Consider the following 6,819-nt stretch of genomic DNA (forward strand, 5'->3'; position numbering starts at 1 on the left):
GAAAATTGGAGAGAAAAATCTTAAAAAAAAAAAAATTAAATTGAAGGAAGTCAATAATCTCTGAGCTTCATTATTTCTTTTCTTTTTTGAAATGGGAAAAGGAAGCAGTTGAGGAAGAAATTTCAATTCGTATGTTTACTATACATCATTTATGACTTACAAGTGCAAGGATATGTAGGGATAATTCCAAGCTCGTTGTGCCATCTCTAAATAATGATTGGTAACAATCAATCATTAGTTATCCTGAGCATAGAGACATATGCTTATTTAAACTATTTCGAGCTATTCCAAACATATCAGTACAAAGAAAAGAACTTTCAAAATCGAAACAATGGACCATTAATTAGAGGAGGGAAGTGTAAATTTAAGTTTCAAGAAAGAGATTTTCCTTTCGTAAAAAATGAACTTACTCCGGATGAAATCCATTTAAAAAAAAAAAAAAAAAGACTTTGCCTGTTATTGCTCAACTTCATGCGGCTAAACACCGGTTGTCCCTCTAAGAAGTTGTCTGGACAAAATTATCCAGTAATTATTTAGTAGGCTAGAGCCTTGTTTGTTATCGAAATAAACCAGACAAATCACGCCACCACCTAAGAACGGCCATGCATCACCAACCACTTTGCCATAGCAGAATTTTTGTTTTTTTCGGCTGACAAAGTTCGGACGAAATTTGAAGTTTTTTTAAAGCATATGTTAAAATAAGCAACTTAAGTTCAATGAGTAGCATTTCATCACCACAGTACTTTTTACTAATAAATTTATTCCCCGATAAATTAAAAAAATTTAAATTAAATAATGCATCTATTTCCAATTTTATTCCTAATAGCAATTCTAATGAAATGTATGCATAAATGTTGCGCTAATCCTCAAGTGTTTTATTTTATACAGTTTAATTTCTGCAATAGTGGTTTGGAGAATGAATATTTTAAGTTCATTTCAAATTATCCATTTTTCCTTTTTTTGCCTACTCGAATAATATTGATATCATTTAAAAGGAAATGAATTAGAACAAAATTGAAAAGTAGAGAGTATAACAAAAAACCAAAAAAAAAAACTGAAAGTATTTCGATTCTTTCAACTCATTCTTTATGATTTATTTATATGTTGCACTCCTAGAAATTCAACTTCCAGCTTATCTACCGATTGAGTGAAGGAAAAATTAGTTGAATAAAATCTTATATTTCGGCAATAAATTTTCTGAAATTTCTATCAAGTATTTTATTTACCCTGTTTTTTTGCAGTTTTTTTCAATTCAATCATTTTTTTTTTACTTAACATATTAGAGAATAGATGGAAAGAATGACTGCATTTCTATTGTACAGGTAAATGTACAAAGAGATAGGCTTATTTATTGAATGAAGAGAGTAAGAAGAATTGCTGTAGATTACTTCATTTAAATATTGCTATGCAAAAATGTAGTCATTTTTTTGCTTTTGTTAATTGAGATGTTCGAAATAACAAAAAAAGGCTGTCACCATTGGTTTTGAGAAAATAAATAAATTATTGTAAGAAGGTGAAAATATCGAAACTTCTTATTACTAGACAATAAAATTTATATTTGTATAAGCAATGACATCAAACAAATGATATAAACAAATATCCCACTCTTTTTTTGGTTAAAAAATTTTCAAAACTTCACTATTATATTGACTTGCAAAAAGGAAAAAAAAACCCATACACACGCACACATGCATAATGTAAAGTTCATCCAACTACAAAATGCTTCTGTAGACTTTCGCAGAATATTTCAAATTCCAATCCTTTTTATAATTAATAATGAGGAACAAAATTCCAAAAGGAAAATATTATACATCAGGAAGGACAGTAAGAGATGATCAGATGTATCAACAGATAATTCCACAATAAAGGAATGTAAACTAAGAACGATATAATATTAAAGCAAATTTAGCTGCATCTAATGTTACAAACAAGTCAGGACAGTATTGTATCTAACAATTAGCTATGAAAACTTCAAAATTAGTCCAGGACAATAGAATGTTAGGAATAGTACAGGAGAGGATAGGGAAAGAATAGAAATTATGATGTTATGCTATTTCTGTCGATACAGTCAGCATTTACATTCCTTTGCTATACAATACATATCATATTTTGATGCGTTATTTTGATGGTAATACGAGAAAAATGAATTCTTACGACAAGAAAGAAAGTGTTCATTTTTTTTCAAAAGTAAATACAGGAAGTATAAACTATCCGGTTTTTGTGTAAAATCAATTCTAATCCCAGAATTAGTAAGAATAATGCATTACAGTTGCCGTAGCCAATCAATCAAAGGAAAATTTTATAGAAAATGGCAAAAGAAAAAAAAATGATATTTCAAACAGTTGGATCCGAGAAAAAAAAATTTTCCTAAGTACCCTTTTTTGGAGTTTTTTTTAAAGAAACCGAACTGAATTTAAGGAATTAAATTTCTTAAGGAATTTATAAATTATCTTTCATTGATCATACAATTTCTGACTTTTTACAGGATTGGCTTCACCACTAATTCTTTATGTAAACATGCTTTATTTGATGATTTTGGGAAAAGAAGAAACAACTTCCTTTCCGATTCACTGCTATTTGAATGATTCGAAAAAAAAGTATATAAATAGTTCCAATTTTTACAGTGAAGAAGGAATGCAATAGATTTAAACGAACAATTCAAAATGTGACCAATTCATTATTTAGAGAAGATAAACAAATGAAATATGAAAATGGAAATAATCGATTGAGAATAAAGCGAAATACGATGGACCATTTTTTCCAAAATATAATGTGTTAGAATCCGATAAGTCAATGGAATTTATCGTCAATTCCGCTTCCTCAGTTTAAAACAACTTTTGGAAAGGCTACTATTTCATGCCAAATCCCAGCTGCTTTCTCAGAATTTACTTGTACTTATCTGCTTTATGAAATCATAGTTTAAGCCAAAGATGTCCATTAGCTCACTTCAATCGTCTACTTATTTCATATGAGGAGAAATTTATTACTTTGGAAAAATTTATTTTGAAGGTATATGCAATATGTAAAACTTTTCGTTTGATCCATTAAGATTAGGAGAATAAAATGAAACTGTAAATTTTTCGGCTTGTGATTATTTCCAAGAAATTATTTTTGATTAGTCAGTCAGAAATTTTATTTCATTGAATTTATTCAAATTTTCCTATTTCATTCCACCAATATATAATTTATTTCAAAAAATTATTGTCGGTTAACTAATCGAAAATTTTATTTCATGGAACTCTTCTATATAACTCAGTAAACTTCCTTTTCACTTCAGTAATAATCTCTAGCAAATTCACCACCCTTAAATACCAAAAAGAGGAACTGATATAGTTTAAACCTACACCAATTCGTGTTCCCCAAAAAAATCTTTGAAATACCTTATATGGTTTTTTCCAAATTCATTTCCACAATTTGAAAAAAAAAATAGTAAAAAATACCAAATCGTTCCCTCATATATCTTGCATTACCACCATCTTCCTCCGTATCCAAACTGTTATTCAAAATATCACTTTCCCGTAAATCCATCAAATGCATATAATTCGTAATCGTAGTAGTAACTGCAAGAGTAAAAGTAGCATTTAATCCTGATGATGATTTGTTCTATGCCGTTTTTAAGTTACCTCCATATGTTATCAGTGTATCAGTTCATATTTTCGAAATCACTGAAATAGTCTTACTTACCTGGACCGGAGCTATCTTTCACCAGTTGTCGATGATTATAAATTATTTAAGATTTGGAACATTTTCCTGAAAAAAAACCAGTGAAATATTTAGGTGCTTTATCTAGAATATTTTAGTATAACATATGCGTCATCTTTAGTTAGATGAGTAAGCATATCTAAACAAGCGTAATAATAACAAAACAATCGGTGATTAATGCTTTACAATATTTCAGCGATCAAAACTGAAAAATTAAAGAATTTTAATAAATAAAAGAGAAAAAAACATTTTCAATATATAATAGATGGATAGTTTATTGAAATAAATGAAATATTAATCAACAGCCATAGTTTGATATAAAATTTCCGGGAAGAAATTGGATAAATTATATACGAAACAATATTTCCATAATTAATAACTAGAAATTTAATACTACCACTACTACCTAAACTACCTAAAAATTACACCAAAATTTGAAAAATTTTCACAACATTTTAATTTTTTTATATCTCCAAAAAAAGCGGAAAATTTCATCCCAAAAAAAGAATTAAGCATGCGATTCATTTTTCCACTCAAAAATCTGTAACAATAATGTAACCGCGTAATTTGTAATAATTCCTTTTCTTTTTTCTTTTTTTTCTAAACTTCACAACAAATTATCATAATGATAAATAAAATTTTTAAGCATTATGATTAGTGTGAGTTATTTGATGGAAGCTAATAATATTCGAAAGAATCGTTATCATTGCTAATTTTAATTTTAATCTAACTTTTGATTAAATGCATAATGAGAGCAATTTCTCATATAAAAATGTAAGAAAATTAAATCCTTTCCTTATTCGTTTCAAATGTTTTACACATATATATAAAAAAAAATTCTTTCTAAATCATATCATTGATTCATTCATATTATTACCTCCAAATAATACATCATACGCACGTTAACACGTATATTACACGTATCTTTCAAAACAATGATATATTTAAAAATGAACAATACACGACACAATCAAATGATTCTAATAAGCATCTAACTTTTTATGTCGCTTTCTCTTATTCCATCCTTTTAACGATATAAACAAAGTAAAGAAAGAGTTAGTTTGCTCATGCCACCATCTCCTAAATCAATATATTTCAGCATTTTGCCATTTAGTTATTTATGCAAAATGCTTTAGTCCGTCTCGAGAAAAATGCTCTCGTCGTCAATGTCATTCTCACTATATTATTACTAGTATAAGTGATGATTGCCAACATTACTAATACGAGAATTTAAACGAATAAGTTTACACTTGGAATAGAAAACATTTTTTTATAAATTTAAAAATAAAAATCACTATTAAAAATTGGAATATTTGCAACAAAAAATAAAACAAACAAACAAATAAATACAAAAATTAATATGTTAAAATCAAAGTAAGATCAAAAATTTCAATTTAAAGATTGATATATTGTTTCGAAAAATTCAAAGCTAAATAATATTCTCCCCCTTTCTCTACCTCTCTCTCTCTCTCTCCTCATACATATAAATATAACTGTCAATCTCATCCTAATGTCCGAATCTTTTTTTTTAATGCTAGATTTTCTCCCCTCTTTTTTTCTTGCCTTATTTCTGATACTATCAATCAAATGGTACATAAGAACATTTATGAATTCGGTTAACAAAATTACCCTTCCAATTAGCCAAGTAGTAAAGTGATAAATTGATAATAAATGCAACCACTTTCTTTTTTTAATTTAAAAGTAACGATACATTTTTATTGTTATCCAGTGGCTGAAAAATAAATAATAAAAGAAAGGCCCAAAATTTAACAGATGATAATGTCAACATGAAGTAATCCAACCACCTTCTTGTCCTATCTTCCTGACAAAAACCGGTTGATATTGGATGGATAATAAATGGTATTGTGTCCCACTTTCTTTCCTATGTCATCTCTATTACTTCTTCATCTATAATTTCAATCCAATTGCAGATGTTCATTCGTACCTGTATGGCTTTCAAACTTAACGAATTATTTTACACACATCTTTCTTGATTAAATTTTAAACTAATCTATAATTAATTACAAATTCCATTATCAAACAATAACGTGCATTAAAGTATCAGATTTATTTGGTATTTGAGAAGATAATTTTAAGAAAAAAGTACTTTAATAAGAGGATATCTGAAATTTACTTAGTTTATGAGTAAAATGATTGCATGATGAATGAATTGATTTGATAATGAATAATAGAAATTAAAAGTAAGCAATCAAATGGAGGTGAAAAAGAAAGGAAAGAGTTTTACAGGAATGATGAAATGATACGTTAAACGATAATAAACAAATGATAACTCCTTCCTTAAACAAGTAAACAAATGGGAAATAAACTGTATAACGGTACATTTAAACTTGCCTCTTTTGCCTACAATAATAAGTTCCATGATTTTATAATTAGATAATTAGCATGCAAATAAATAAACTATTATAGTATGTCAGTGTGTGTGTGTGTGTTGTGTGTGCGTGTATGAGTGTGTGTGTGTGTTGTGTGTTGTTGTGTGTGCGTGTATGGTGTGTGTGTGTGTGTGTGTGTGTGTGTGTGTGTGTGTGTTGTGCGTTGGCATGTTTGTGTGTGTATGTGTGTGTGAACGGGACGATATAAAGGATCTTAGAGAATAACTTTTATCAGTTAAAATGAGAAATCTTTGAAATGATAACAATTCGTTTTGTATAAAACAGACGAAATAAATAAATTGTTCGTATCTATTTGAATTTCGTTAACATAACACTAAAATTAACCACGGTCGGGATGGGTTAAAAATATTCCCTTCACCCACTTCCGCCCACATTTATGCATCCACCCCCGCTCCGACCTTCGTTTTGCTTCAGTGTTTTAGCTGAATGTAATTAAATCACCGTTTTCAGCGAGAGCGTTTTGGGTCTTTTGTCGTATTTTGCAACTCAATTCATTTGTTTTTTTTTTCCTTCAACTTGAGAAATTAATTTCCTCTGAAGTAATTAATTTGAGTAATTGATTGTTTAAGAAGTAATTACTGGTGGAAGAATCGATGTATTACTATACAGATGTGTGTATGTGTGTATAAAAATGGGAATTGCAAAAGTATGGAAATGTTAAGTAAGGAAATGAAAGATATATAAAGAATGATTAAAGATATGTACG

This window comes from Loa loa, assembly GCF_000183805.2.
Source record: "Loa loa unplaced genomic scaffold supercont3.146, whole genome shotgun sequence".
Classification (NCBI taxonomy): Eukaryota; Metazoa; Nematoda; class Chromadorea; order Rhabditida; family Onchocercidae; genus Loa; species Loa loa.